General features: G+C 41.2%; 1 protein-coding gene across 4 annotated transcripts in view; it reads right to left on the bottom strand.

The window, feature by feature from the left end:
- The window catches only part of ECPAS (Ecm29 proteasome adaptor and scaffold), a 98524-nt gene that overhangs the window by 75185 nt on the left and 10451 nt on the right, over positions 1-12888 (bottom strand). The window lies entirely within an intron of this gene.

Here is a 12888-nt window from a genome sequence, read left to right as displayed (position 1 = left end):
GTATCTGAGGTATGACAAACATTACTTTAGAGTCAGGGGCAAGTTCTACCCTCTCCACAATTTTGATATTATTCCTCTTATTCAAACTCATATTGAGTTAATTTCACTTACAAGAAAATTAAAGACATCACTATAACCTCAGACAGTCACTGTTAAATGTGGGGAATATATTCTGAACTATTTTTTCCTATTCATACACTAACATTATTTTAACCTAAAAACTGGAATATGACACATACTATTTTACAATTTGCCTTTTTTTTCCTTTTAGTTAACACAAACACATTATCTAAAACCCTTGGAGCAATAGATGTCTCGGGACTTTTCAGATTTTTGAATTAAAATAAAGTGTATATGCTGTGTATTTCAAATAACCCTATCCACCCTGTGTGTTCTAGGGCAGTTCCTATAATTAAATACATTCAGATTACTGCAATAAGACATACGGATGCTCACACTAAGTGGGATAGTCAAAGATTTTAAAGAACCTCATATCCATTCAGGTCAGGTTTTAATACCCAAAGAATTACACTAAAAAAAAAAGTGTGGATATGTATAAAATCGTAAATATCTTTGCACAGCACTAAATAAAGATCTAATTGATAAAACTACGCCTATACAAGTAGTATGATTTATTTAACTATTTGTGCTATTACCAGATTTACAGTACCACAAACGATGCTCCAAAGAACATCCTTAGATATGGGGATATATGTATATGTATATGTATAGCTGATTCACTTTATTATACAGCAGAAATTAACACACCACTGTAAAACAACTATACTCCAATAAAGATGTTAAAAAGAAAAGATGTTAAAAAAGTAAAATAAAAAACAAAGAACATCCTTATCAATGTGTATCTGTGCACTTGTATGCGTTTCTGTAAGCTAAAACCCTAGAAATGAAACTGCTGAGTCAAAGGGTAGGAGTGTCAAGTTTAAGAGATTTTGGAAAAATGTCCTTCAAAAAGGCTGTGTTCATTTATACCACCAGCAGTATATGTAAGTACCAATTTCCCTATACTCACTCCTACAATGAGTAATCAATCTTACAAAGATTGTAAGTAATCAACCTTAGCTGACTATGATAAATTTAAAAAAATCTCACTGTTGTTTTATATCTTTTATTACTATGGCAAAGTTTGTTTATTTATTTATTTATGGCTGTGTTGGGTCTTCGTTGCTGTGCGCAGGCTTTCTCTAGTTGCAGCGAGCGAGGGCTACTCTTCGTTGCAGTGCACGGGCTTCTCGCTGCAGTGGCTTCTCTTGTTGCAGAGCACAGGCTCTAGGGCGCGTGGGCTTCAGTAGTTGTGGCACTTGGGCTCAGCAGTTGTAGCTCGCGGGCTCTAGAGCGCAGGCTCAGTAGTTGTAGTGCATGGGCTTAGCTACTCCGTGGCATGTGGGATCTTCCCGGACCAGGGCTTGAACTCGTGTCACCTGCACTGGCAGGTGGATTCTTAACCACTGCACCACCAGGAAAGTCCCTTATTGGTCATTTGAAATACATTCTTCAGCAAATTACTTTATTCTTTTGAGTTGCTGACTTCTAAAAGCTTTTATACAATATTGAAAAAACTACCCCCTGTTCTTTCATATATTAAAATACTTTTTTCCTAGTATGCCTTGTGACTCTATAGCACATTCTTTCTTTTCATATCTAAGTTTTTTAAACATAAATTTACCATTCCTTTGTTTTATGGTTTCTGAGTTTCTAGTCATGCTTAGAAATGCCTTTTTAACTCTAAGATTATAAAAAATATTATATTCTGCAGAGAAGAGTTAACACAGCGGGCCTGAGACTGCTATCCTTACAAGGCTTTGTTTGCCAAGGCTGGTCCTTGTCTGCCATCTGGAGACTTGGATTTCAGGAGGGTTCCCACAGTTCCCAGAACTGATGAGAGTTACTCGCTGTGCCTGAACTGTTTGTGCAAACAATATGCTTTATGCTCAACCGTGCTTTCCTCCTGAGAATCTAGAATTCTAGTACGTGTTAGGCAGAAGGTGCCAACGTGACCAGCACCAAATAAAAACCCTTGGTAATGAGTCTCTAAAGAATATCCCCGTAGACAACATTTCACATGTGTTGTCAAAACTCACTGCTGAAGGAATTACGCATGTCCCGTGTGCCTCAACCGGGAGAGGACTCTCGGCAGCTTGCACCTGGTTTCCTCCAGACTCCACCACATGTGCCTTTTCCCTTTGCTCATTTTGTTTTTTATCCTTTTATGGTAATAAATGTTAGCCATGAGTACAAATATCTGCAGAGTCCTGTGAATCCTCCTAGCAAGTCATGGAACCTGGGGGTGGTTCTGGAAACCCTGACACACATATTTATCTATGTTTTCTTCTAGCTCTTATGATTTTCCTTTCTGTATCCAAGTCTTTAATCCCACTGGAGTTTTTTTGGCACATGAGGGATGTAAGAAACCTAGTCTTTTGTGGGTTTTTTAAATCTTTTTCATTGTGAAATAAAACATTTAGAAAAATGCGTACAAAACATAAGTGTAGCTTAATGAGTTATTATAAACACCTATGTAACTATTGCCCAAGTCAAGAAAAAAAAATTTATTATGAAACTTGTACAAAGAAAGGTTTCTACTCCACTTGGAGTTGGAGAGGACTGAAAGACTGTTGAATATAAAAAAGCACAGTGAGTTTTAAGGTCACGGAGGTAATTACAGCCAAGCAAGAACGAGAATAGGGTCTTCTGGCCTTCAGTCTAAAAACCCTTACCTACCCATGCAACTGTCTACAACGTTGACCCTGTATTTTATATGATACTATCCCTGTATACTGCACCTTCTACAGGGAGCCCTGTTTGAGAGAATCACCAAAAGGTCATAAGAATTTGCCTCATTCAAGTGGTATTTATGACAACGGGAAAATGTACAAATTCAAAGGTCAGGAAACAACACCAGAGAAAGCTCACTACTATGAATAAGAAGCTAAGACCAAACATGTCAAACTAAATTTACCCTTCCTCCTTCTCCCTGCTCTGCCAAATTCTCTCCTCCATCAAGGCCCAGCACCCTGCTGTCTTCACCCTGTGAAGCACTAATTCCCCTATCTAGATCACACATTCACTCACACACTCATTCAAGTGTGTACTGAAGCCCTACTGTGTGCCAGAGCTTGGTGGTCATGGGCATAGAGTAGAGAAGGACGAGGCAAGGCTGGTGTCCAGGTTTAGCACACGTGTATGGTAACGGCAGTAGAAAGAAAACAACAGAAGGCCTGAGATAGACTACTCAAGACAAGAGCATTTAAGGATGGAGGAAGGAGAGTCTGAAAAAGGGAAGGATAGGCAACAGACAAAAATAGGAAGAAAACTGAGTATGGGGTCATAACAATTCAGGAAAGAAAAAAGTGAACTAGTCAGGAAGAACTGGAAAAAGTTCGTTTGCCCATTTAAAAAAAAAAAAAACCTAAAAAAATCCTTGCAGGTAAATTAATGACACAAGTGTAAGAAGCAAGATTTTAAAGCTTTTAAAAGAAAAATGAGAAGGGAAAATTAAAACGCAAGCACAAGGCATTAAAGACTAACAGGTTAAGATTTTAAAATATCATAAAACACACTATAAAGTAAAAGAATAAGCTATAAATAGCTACAATGTTTTTAAATGAAAAGAAATTGAGTACAGAATATACTTTTAAAATTCCTACAAATCAAGAAAAAGCAAATTAATCCAAAGATTTTAAATGGACAAAGAATATAAGCAGGCAATTCAGAGATGAGAGTCATATATTTAATAACACATAAAATGATGCTCAATCACACTGATCAGGAACACGTAAAATTAACACAATAATGAGATACAATTTTGCACCCTACACATTAGAAAAACTCTTCAAATGTTGGCAAAGACTGGAAACCAACCAAGAGGAACTCAGGCTCACCACTGATGGGGTGTACACTGATACAGTCTCTGAGGAACAAAGCTCTAGTTCAGGAGCCTCTAGTGAGGTTCAAGAGGCACATCCCCTTCAACCCAGCACTCCTGCTCCAGGGGAACATACTCTAGAGCAGTGCCCAGCTGCAAAGTAGCGCAGCTGCAAACTGTTTGTCACCAGCCCTCTAAGAGAAAAGGAACACTTCTTGTTTCACTGAGAAAGTCTTACCAGGATAAGAAACATTAAATAAATTAACAGTGAGAGTTGATTTACATTCTGCCACAAGTTCCCTATTTGCAAGACATAATTCCCCAGTCCTCAGACCACACTTCTTTGTGTATCACTGTCCTGGAGAAAAACTCCCAGGGAAAGACAAGCACAAGGACACTGTAAGAAACCGTTCATAGCCACGGGGTCAGTAAATGCAAAAAAAAAAAAAGGAAACAATCTAAATGTCAGTCAACAGGAAAACGGATAAAGAAAATGTGGCAGGGTCATACAACAATGAAAATAAGCAAGAGTCACGTCACATGGACCAACATGACAATATCTTAAAAACTAAGATCAAACAGAGAAAGCAAGTTGCAGGATATGTACATTATGGTTCCACTTATGTCAAGGTTTTAAATGCAATACATGCATTGCTTATGATATGTACAGCACAGGAATGACAACCCTTGGTCAAGGAGATAAAAGAGAAGAAAAAATGAAGGGGAGAGGAGAGAAAAAAAAAGAAAGAAAAGGAAAATTTGTAAGGGGTAGCACAGGGGGTTTGAATTGTATCAGTAATGTTTATGTCTTTAAAAAATAAAAGACCTGGAGCTTCCCTGGTGGCGCAGTGGTTAAGAATCCGCCTGCCAATGCAAGGGACACGGGTTCGATCCCTGGTCCGGGAAGATCCCACATGCTGCAGAGCAACTAAGCCCGTGCGCAACAACTACTGAGCCCGTGCTCTAGAGCCCACGAGCCACCACTACTGATCCCACATGCCACAATTACTGAAGCCCGTGCACCTAGAGCCCATGTTCCACACCAAAAGAAGCCACTGCAGTGAGAAGCCCGTGCACCGCAACGAAGAGTAGCCCCTGCTCGCTGTAACTAGAGAAAGCCTGCATGCAGCAACAAAGACCCAACGCAGCCAAAAAATAAATAATTAAAATAAAATTTTTTTAAGTTAAAAAATAATAATAATAGCTAAATAAATAAAAGACCTGAAGCTAATAGCAAAAAATGTACAGATTTGACAAATATGAGTGGGACATACCTAAGTGTTCCTAAGATAATTCTCTATACTTTTCTTCATACTTGAAATATTTCATTAGTTAAAAAGAATATACACACCATAATAATTGTTTTATGATACTATATAAAAACAAGAAAATACATCAGTAATTTTTCTTCTTTATATTTTCACGTACTTTTCAAATACTCCAGTAAAAATACATTTCTTTTTAGCAGAAATAACATACAAATTTTTTAAATGAATCCATGTTTCAAGGATAAAGAAATTTAAATCACAGAACTTTACAACTTGAAAGGAACCTTAAGGAACATAGAAGTGGACTTCCCTGGTGGCGCAGGGGTTAAGAATCCGCCCATCAACGCAGGGGACTGGGGTTCGAGCCCTGGTCTGGGAAGATCCCACATACCGCGTGGCAACTAAGCCCGTGCGTCACAACTACTGAACCTGCGCTCTAGAGCCCACGAGCCACAACTACCGAAGCCCGTGCACCTAGAGCCCATGTTCCGCAACAAGAGAAGCCACCACAATGAGAAGCCCGTGCACCTAGAGCCCATGTTCCGCAACAAGAGAAGCCACCACAATGAGAAGCCACCACAATGAGAAGCCCATGCACCACAACAAAGAGTAGTCCCTGCTCCCCGCAACTAGAGAAAGCCCACGTGCAGCAATGAAGACCCAATGCAGCCAAATAAATAAAATAAATATATAAATAAATTTTAAAAAAAAGAATATGGTAGAACAAAAATAAGAAAGTTTACTGGTAGAAATGCAAAACGGTATAGCCATTTTGGAAGACAACAACTTAGGAAAACTAAACATACTCCTACCATACAATCCAGCAATCATACTCCTTGATATTTACCCAAGGAGTTGAAAACTTATGTCCACACAAAGACCTGCACATGGATGTTTACAGAAGCTTTAGTCATAATTGCCAACACTTGGAAGTAACCAAGACGTCCTTCAGTGGGTGAATGGATAAATAAACTGGTACATATAGACAACGGACTATTACTCAGCGCTAAAAAGAAATGAGCTGTCAAACCATGAAAAGACATGGAGGAACCTTAAAGGCATATTACTAAGTGAAAGAAGCCAATCTGAAAAGGCTACATACTGTATGATTCTAACTATATGACATTCTGGAAAAGGCGTAACTATGGAGACAGTAAAAAGATCAGTAGTTGCCAGGGAGGAAGAGGAAAGGAAGGATGAATATGAAGAGCACAGAGGATTTGTAGGGCAGTGAAAATACTCTCTGTGATATTACAATGATGGATATATATCATCATACATCTGTCCAAACCCACAGAATATACAACACCAAGAGTGAACCATAATGTAAACTATGGATGTGCAGTAATTATGATATGTCAGTGTAGGTTCATCCTTCGTAAAATATGTACCATTCTGGTGAGTGATGTGGATAATGAGGGTGGCTATACAAATATGGGGGCAGGGGGTGTATGGGAAATCTCCGTACCTTCCTGTCAATTTTGTTGTAAACCTAAAACTGCTCTTAAAAAATAGTCTTTAGGGCTTCCCTGGTGGCGCGGTGGTTGGGAGTCCGCCTGCTGATGCGGGGGACGCGGGTTCGTGCCCCGGTCCGGGAGCATCCCACATGCCGCGGAGCAACTAAGCCCGTGCGCCACAACTACTGAGCCTGCACTCTAGAGCCCACAAGGCACAACTACTGAGCCTGCATGCCACAACTACTGAAGCCTGTGTGCTTAGGGCCCGTGCTCTGCAACAAGTGAAGCCAACTCAATGAGAAGCCCACGCCCCCCAACCCAGAGTAGCCCCCGCTCGCTGCAACTAGAGCAAGCCCATGCGCAGCAATGAAGACCCAATGCAGCCAAAAATAAATAAGTAAATAAATATTAAAAGAAAAAAGATTTTAAAAAAAGAATAAATATATTCATTTACTTTCCATTAAATAATTCTCTAATTCATATTATTCACTTGTCTTTAATTTCTCTATCTAAAGGGAAAGATAGGACCTTCCTTCCTTCTACCCCACAAGGAAGAAATAACCAGTAAAGGTTTAAGGACTTCATTTCAGTGTTATCTACCATTGGCCACTGATAATTCTGAAAACATATAATTATTCCTGAGAAATAAAACTGTCCACGTAAATCACTCATTCTTCATATCTCTCCAAAAAAATACAACATTGGCTTCTGAGTCAAGGAAGAAAGGCTATTTTTTCACAGGATTATAAAAGGCAAATACTGGCTTTTCACTCATATCATCACTTACGGAAAAAATATTTTAAAAAATAAAAAAGAAAGAAGGAAAGAGGGGCTTCCCTGGTGGCGCAAGTGGTTGAGAGTCCGCCTGCCGATGCAGGGGACGCGGGTTCGAGCCCCGGTCCGGGAAGATCCCACATGCCGCGGAGCGGCTGGTCCCGTGAGCCATGGCCACTGAGCCTGCACGTCCGGAGCCTGTGCTCCGCAGCGGGAGAGGCTACAGCAGTGAGAGGCCCGCGTACCGCAAAAAAAAAAAAAAAAAAAAAAAGAAGGAAAGAAAAATAAATCACTTTCCTCAGATGAATCACCTCTTCATGACAACTTGAACATCAAAACGTTCCTTAGAAAGTGCAAGAAAAACATTACTGTCAAAAAGACTAGGGAAAGGGCTATATTTAAGGTAGTGGTTATCCTTATGTGGTGGAATTTCAGAGGATTCTTTTCTGGCTTACTGGTTTAATTCTATGCCATTACTAACTTATTTCATGAGCGTGAATTACTTGTGTGAATTAAAAAGAGAAAATGGTTATTTCAGTGTGACAGGTTTAAGATTTCTTTACATTTGTTTAAATTTTCTACAAAGAACATCATTTTTTCTGAATGTGAAAGTAAATTTTAAATTATAAATCAGGTTAGAAGCCTTAAGTGGAAGCTGAGATTGAAAGGGAAAGCTGAAAATACTTGGACCACTGCCCATTGCATCATAAATCAATTAATAATCCACCATTACAGGGTATTTTGAGAAAGATCTGTCAAATTACTACCAAAATATACTCGACTATAACAGAATAATTTCACAAGGAAAACAGTCTCCCTAATAGTATTTAACTTCTTCTGCTTCACACATATGTAAATACATTATAGTCACAAAGCAGTTTCACATGGCCTTCTGAGCCTCAGAAAAACATTGTGAGGTGGGCAGAGATTATCTGCATTTGAAGATGAAAAACTGGGGCTCAGGATCTGACTGACTTGCCAAAGGTCACCAAGCTAATGACACAAAGAATCACAAGTTGAACCTAGAGAGGTCTTTATCCTCCAAGTGCACAACAGAACACAGTACCTCCCTCTAAAGTACTATTTACTGAAGTAGGTAATATTTAGCTTCAACTTACAGATGAGGAAACAGAGCCTAGAATTCACTGAGAATGTTGACAAAGATTACAAAGGTAGTAAGTAAGTGGCAGGGCTAGGATTCAAACTCCAGGCGGTCAACTGCAAACCCAATGCTCCTTCTAGTATGCTGAATTACAGCACAGCTGAGGCAGAGAAAGTAGGCGGGATGACACTAAGCCTTACTAGATAACTATGCACAACATGACTTTGTACCCTGACCACAGCCAATGTGACAGGAATGGTCCCTGACTCATTTATCCTTTCCTCAGGAACTCAGAATTGGGACCAAAGAGTCAAGCCTCCCTTGAGTGCCTGGACCTCTAAGAGTAAGCCAGGAGATATGACATGGGCATCTTCAGCCTACGCCATGGAGCACAAAATCACAAGAAGCTGGTCTGAAGAAAGAATGGCAGGGGGTGCAGAGAGAAGGTGGAAGAACTGGAGGACATCTAGTCCTTAGTTCCAAACCCCTCCTGAGGGTCCCTCTTATTTCCATAAGACTCCATGATTCCTTACAGTAAGTGCCCCATTTTTGCTTATACCACCTTAGCACTGTGTCCAAATGCAAATGGAAGGTTTTTGCCAAGGGGGGAAAAAAATCTACTTCCATAAAAGTACAGTAAAAAATAAGCAGCTAGCACATGTAGCATATGCCGGAGGTGAGTATCAGATGAGAGAGGAAGTCCTTCCTAAGAGTAGACCAATCTAGCCACAAAGCACCTTCTTGACCATGCATCTCACTGCTCCCCAACAGGTGTCCAAACTGCAAGAGCTTCTTAAGTGCACCATATGTTCTTGCACAATTCTTTTGATCAACCAAGTCCCTCATCCAGGAATACTCTACCAACCTCTCCTGACCATTTCTCCATCTCCACATATCCAAATCCTCTCCATTCACAATCCAGCTCAAATACTACATGCTCCACACTTACACATCCCATCCTGGCCCTACAAACTCCCACAGACCTTTTCTACATCTCTCCTGGCACTTGTTATCTTTTGCTGTACATTATTTAACTGCCCGATCATCCCTTCCCTAGACCGTAACAGCTCTTTGAGGTGTGACTCCACCTGAGTGCCTACTCATTTGCTCCATCCATCTCCAGGGCTCCTCAGGTTGAGAAACTGACGTAGTCTCTTGGTATCCCAGCATTTAATTCAGTGCCTTACAGAAAGAAGTTGCTCAAATCTCTGTTGAGTGTATGAAATGTTAATTCCTCATATTTGGAAAAGCCATTTAGAAGTTTATACATCTAACATCTGTGGCAAAGGAAATGAGGGGATTAGTTGCAATTCATAACACCTGACATCAGAATCTCTTGGACTACATGTTTTTATTTTTTATTTTTCAATTTATTTTTATTTTTGGCTGCATTGGGTCTTTGTTGCTGCGCGTGGGCTTTCTCTAGTTGCGGTCAGCGGGGGCTACTCTTCCTTGCGGTGCGCAGTCTTCTCATTGTGGTGGCTTCTCTTGTTGCACAGCACGGGCTCTAGGCACACAGGCTTCCGTAGTTGTGGCTCGCGGGCTCTAGAGCGCAGGCTCAGTAGTTGTGGCACAGGGGCTTAGTTGCTCCGCAGCATGTGGGATCTTCCCGGACCAGGGCTTGAACCCGTGTCCCCTTCATTGGCAGGCAGATTCTTAACCACTGCACCACCAGGGAAGCCCTATGTTTTTAAAATCATGATAAGTGCTTAAGGTTTTTTTAAAAAAAAAAAGAAGAGGAGGAGATAAATTCTGGAAGGTCTGACTGTGTGACAGAACTATTCTGCTCCAAATCAGGAAGGGTGCAGTAGTTACTGCAAAGAGAAGGATAGGAGAAAAAAAAAGATGGAAGGGGAAGACAGACCAGGAAAGGGCAGAAAGTCAAGCCCTTTCCCCATGACTCACCACATCTAAGAGCTAAGAGCTCTTGAAGAGCTAAGTGAATTCTTGAAATGCTTGGGAAAAGAGGGGGTGTGTGTGTGTGTGTGTGTGTGTGTGTGTGTGTGTGTGTGTGTGTGTGTGTGTGTGTGTGTGTGTGTGTGTGTGTGTGTGTGTGTGTGTGTGTGTGTGTGTGTGTGTGTGTGTGTGTGTGTGTGTGTGTGTGTGCGCGCCAGTGAAACAAGCGGGTTTCATGTCCAAACTGACATGGGTGGAACCAAAACACCATTTTCAGAAATGGGAGCCCAGAAGCTAAGAAAAGCGTAAGTTAAACTAAACTAGGAAATTCACAAAAATTGGATGTGATAGATTGCAGGGGTAGGTGGGTGAGTACCTCTGGACTTTGACAATCTTCAATTAGGAGTCTGAGGCTAAAACTATGAATAAGGAAGCCCTAGCTGGCATCTAGATTTTCTATGTAATACTCAATCCCTTCTGGTAGATCAATCTACCAGAATTAAAAATCTAGGACTTCCCTGCTGGCGCAGTGGTTAAGAATCCGCCTGCCAATGCAGGGGACATGCATTCACTCCCTGGTCCAGGAAGATCCCACATGCCACGGAGCAACTAAGCCCTTGCGCCACAACTACTGAGCCTGCGCTCTAGGGCCCACGAGCCACAACCACTGAGCCCGCACACCACAACTACTGAAGCAGGCGCGCCTAGAGCCCATGGTCCGCAACAAGAGAAGCCACCACAATGAGAAGCCCACGTACCGCAATGAAGCGTAGCCCCCGCTCGCCCCAACTAGAGAAAGCTCGTGTGCAGCAACGAAGACCCAACTCAGCCAAAAATAAATTGATTAATTTTTTAAAAATCTAACCAAATACTAACTGGTAGTTAAAGTCCACATCATCTATTGGTTCCTATATACCATTTCAATTCACTAAATGCCACTCTAATACTTGGCAAAATCTAAATGAGGCCAGTAGGATACTTCTTTAGGAATTAATGCTTAGAACTGTGATGTCTACTTCTGTGTTTTTAAATACAGGCTTGCCCCCATTCCCCACTTTTTTTAAAAAGAACTCATTAAACACCAATGTATTAAAAGGAAAATGTTGAAAAGTCCAGCAGTAAACACAAATATAGTTAAGTCAGGGGTTGGGGGAGGATTCATTCCCAGAAAGAGATAATCCATCATGGTTCCTGCGGGAGTTGCCTCCCTCCACCCAGGGCAGTCCAAGAACCAAGGGGTCAGTAGATAAGAACCTCTGCAGGCAATGAGGTCCTGAGCAGGAGGTTCCTGCTGACAAAGTCCCTGCTGATACTCCTTTCCCCCAGAACTAAGGCAATCCGACAAGCCATCTTCCTGTTCCCTAGCCCACCAGTCTTACCCCCAGGGCCCAAGCAGATACCCCAATGTGGAAACCCCTGCATCAGGATGCACTAGTGACTAGACTGTTTCCAGGGAAGGGGAAAGAAGCCGTTCTTCTGCCACTTCAGAAGTCCTAGCCATTTGCATATGATGTCAGGCTACTTTAAGCCCCATACCAACCCAGTATAGCCCAAAGTAAGGCGATGCCTCCCTGTTCACACACAGCCCCTGCCCATCACTCCTCAACCCCCCACAACACCACACACAAAGGGGGAGGGACGGAAGACATCACAGCGTTAGCCTGGCAGGGCTGGGTCAAGTGAGGAAACAGCAGCGCTCATCTGTACCCTAGATTTAATGAACAAGTGCCAGACTCCAGATGCACTGAGGTCCACAAACACTTCCAACTCCCAAGGAGGCCCTTTCCCCCAGATACAGCAGCTGGCAGAAGCCCAATTAGAAATCAGTGTTAGTAAACTGATGAGAAGAAAGATTAGTTCAGCTTATGAAAGTCAGCTTAAAGGAGATGATACATTCTATGCAAGGGTTCAGACTGCATACAAGTCAAATGTATGACAGCTAAGATCCACCCAAAGCGGCTAATTACCTAGAACAATGCTTATCTGGATGTGTAAACTCTAGAATGTTTTTTATTTAAGTCACTATTTAAATCCCAGCATTTGTGGTTTGACCTGTTTGCCTTCGGTATATCGCAATTAACACATCTATACAGGTCCAAAAGCTCTAAAAAAGAATCTAGGTGTAAATAATGTCACTTCTCTTCTAAACACTTTCTCCAACCTTCCAATTTTCCATTTCTCTATAATGGAATGAAGATATGTGAAATAGTAAAACTAAGCCAAAGTTTATTCTAAAGTTGAACTTTGGTTTATAAAATATTCCATTCATTCCATCACTCAAAATTCCACCTAATGAATTAAGGCATCATACACTATTGGCAGCAACATACACACCAAAAAACAATAGAATGCACTGGGAGAAGGGGAATCCAGTAGTTAAACTGAAAGACGGCAACAAAATGCACCTTTCGATTGAAGCTACAAAATCTCAGGTACTCCCTGGATATTGAGCTCATGATATCAGAGAATTACAATCTGAATTTACAGAATTTCAACCAAAGGACCATC

The sequence above is a fragment of the Lagenorhynchus albirostris genome, chromosome 7, assembly GCF_949774975.1.
Source record: "Lagenorhynchus albirostris chromosome 7, mLagAlb1.1, whole genome shotgun sequence".
NCBI lineage: Eukaryota > Metazoa > Chordata > Mammalia > Artiodactyla > Delphinidae > Lagenorhynchus > Lagenorhynchus albirostris.
Note: the sequence above shows the minus strand (reverse complement) of the source record. Positions and strands in the feature narration are given on the sequence as shown.